The sequence below is a fragment of the Gadus macrocephalus genome, chromosome 22 (genome assembly GCF_031168955.1).
Source record: "Gadus macrocephalus chromosome 22, ASM3116895v1".
NCBI classification, from domain to species: Eukaryota; Metazoa; Chordata; class Actinopteri; order Gadiformes; family Gadidae; genus Gadus; species Gadus macrocephalus.
In genome coordinates, this window is record NC_082403.1 from 14,271,444 (window position 1) to 14,273,943 (window position 2,500).

Genomic DNA, 2,500 nt, shown 5'->3' on the forward strand with positions numbered 1-2,500 from the left:
GAATAGAAAGGGAGAGAGAGCGCCAGAGAGGGAGAGAGAGAGCGAGAGAAGAAGAGGGAGCAGGAGAGCGAGTGGGAGAGACAGAGGGAGGGAGAGGGTGAGAGAGAGAGAGAGGAAGAGTGAGACAGAGATGGAGAGAGAGGGAGGGAGAATGAGAAAGAGGGAGCGGGAGAGAGAGAGAGACGGAGTGACAGAGGGAGGGAGAGGGAGAAAGAGAGAGGAAGAGTGAGACAGAGAGGGAGAGAGAGGGGGAGAGAGGGCTGGTACTGTCAGGGTTGGTTGCGCGGCGGCTGCATTGGTATGTGGGTCTGAGCAGAGCTCCAGAGGCGGGAGGAATGACAGCCCAAATATGAAGTCAAAGTTACCGAAAGGCGAGTGCTGACAGCCTTAGCTCAGCCTCGCCCAGCCATTCTCTGTGTGTGTGTGTGTGTGTGTGTGTGTGTGTGTGTGTGTGTTTATGTGTGTGTGTTTGTATGTGTGTGTTTCTTAGTGTGCATGTGTGTGTGCGTCTTTGTGCGTGTGTGGAAATACACACATCCACACAAACACACACACACACACACACATATGATTCTCACGTGCTCCTTAGAGAGAGGATGTCTCTGTTTTTGTCACAGAGTGTGCATTGCGACAAGAAGCACCATGGCAATCGCAAGTGGCCCCTTCAGTTCTCCTGGTACGTTCGTAAGGGGGGCTAAGCTAAGCTAGGCAGCGTGGACCAGGGTTCTCCTGGTAGGCTATGTATGTGAGGGGGGCTAAGCTAGGCTAGGGGCTAAGCTAGGCTAGTGTTCATCTCCAGGGTTCTCCTGGTATGTGCATGGAACATAGAAGGCGCTAAGCTAAGCATGCAGCTCGTTCATCTCCAGGGAGGCATCTCCCCTGGGCCTGACGGAGAACACTGATCTTGGATTCATCTGACAGGCCTCACTAATGAAAAGGCTGCGCTCCAATGGGGTCACAGCATGCAGGGAGACGCCCGCCCCCGCCTCCTCTCCAGCCAATCAACAGCCACCGCAGGGAGCGGTTGCCAAAATGCAAATGAAGGGAAGAGCTTATTTACATTTGGTCATCCTTGAACCGGCGTCACAGTGAATTGTTACGTGGGCTTGTTTCACAAAGGCTGGAAGAAGGCGTCAGAACATTTTCTTTTGACAATATTTATCAAGATTTCCCACTGTTAGACCGTAGTGTTACTATGAAGCAGTTTAAACGTTACCTTTCAATACCAAATCCTTCTCACCTTGTTCCGGACATATTGTTTTGTACGTTCATACATCCATACATTGCAATGTATAGTAAATATAAACCTTAAACGATGGCCCCTGTGTCTCATAATAGATATAACAGCCATCTCAGCCCAGTGTTCCTGGCAGCCTCCACCTCGTCCCCGCACACAGAGAGGCCCCCAGTGCTGTTCACCAGTGGAGGATCCGGGGCCAGCTCGGGAGCAGGCCACCAGCAGAGCTCTTAATAGGACTGCTGGACCTCCAGGCGACATGTGATATTCAGTCTCCTGGCTGCTCTTTGCTGGGCACAGAGCCCCTCCGGGGTGCTTCTGTGCTGTGGCGCAGGCATAACATGGATGGCAGGAGACGATGTCGTCACGGCTCTGCCCACATTTCCACAGTCTATTCGCTGGGGCTACTCCAAGAAGTAATGAATGGGGCTTTCACCCAGTCACAGTCTGCGTTCAGCAAATAAATGCGATAATACACAAAATAATATTGCATGCTTTATTTTTTTTCATACAAGCCTATATTTCAACTGTGTATTTGTCCTTCGTTTCTGGAAGGGTTTTGCTGTATCCAGCAAGTGAACAACCACTTAATCAGTCAATGATTTGGACCAGCTTGTTACTAGCTTGTTACTAGCTTGCTACTAGCTTATTTGTAGCTTGTTACTATCTTGTTAGTAGCTTGTAACGAGCTTGTTAATGGCTTGTTTGTAGCGTGCTACCAGCTGGCTCGTTACAAGCCTGTTACCAGCTTGTGACGTGCTTGTTGTCCACGGGAGCGTGTCTATGTTCCCCGGGCCCTATGTTCCCCGGGTCCTATGTTCCCCTCTTTGTATGAGACTGGGGAACATAGGACCCTTTTTAAAAAAAAGGGTCCTATATTACGTTTTCCACCATTACTGCCAAATTCCGGCCGCGATAACCACCATTGCATGTCTTTACCTTTTGTGGAAGAGGGAGAGATGTCGGAGAACCCGACGCAGTCTATTCATAATATTGTAATGACCACGGAAGAGGCAACGCCGGTAAACAAACCCGAGAAGCTCAATCCCTACGAGAGCTCCCCGTGCTACGGCCATCCGGAGGCGCACAGAGCTTTTGGCCGTGATATTATGTATACAATTACATTATATTATATACTATATAGAGCTCCAGGAGTCGCAAACGGCAACAATCACTTTCTCCTCCATGCTGCAGTTCACCCCGGACTGCACTGCACTGAGTTGGGAACATAGGACCCTTTTTGGGAAAAACGGGGAACATAGG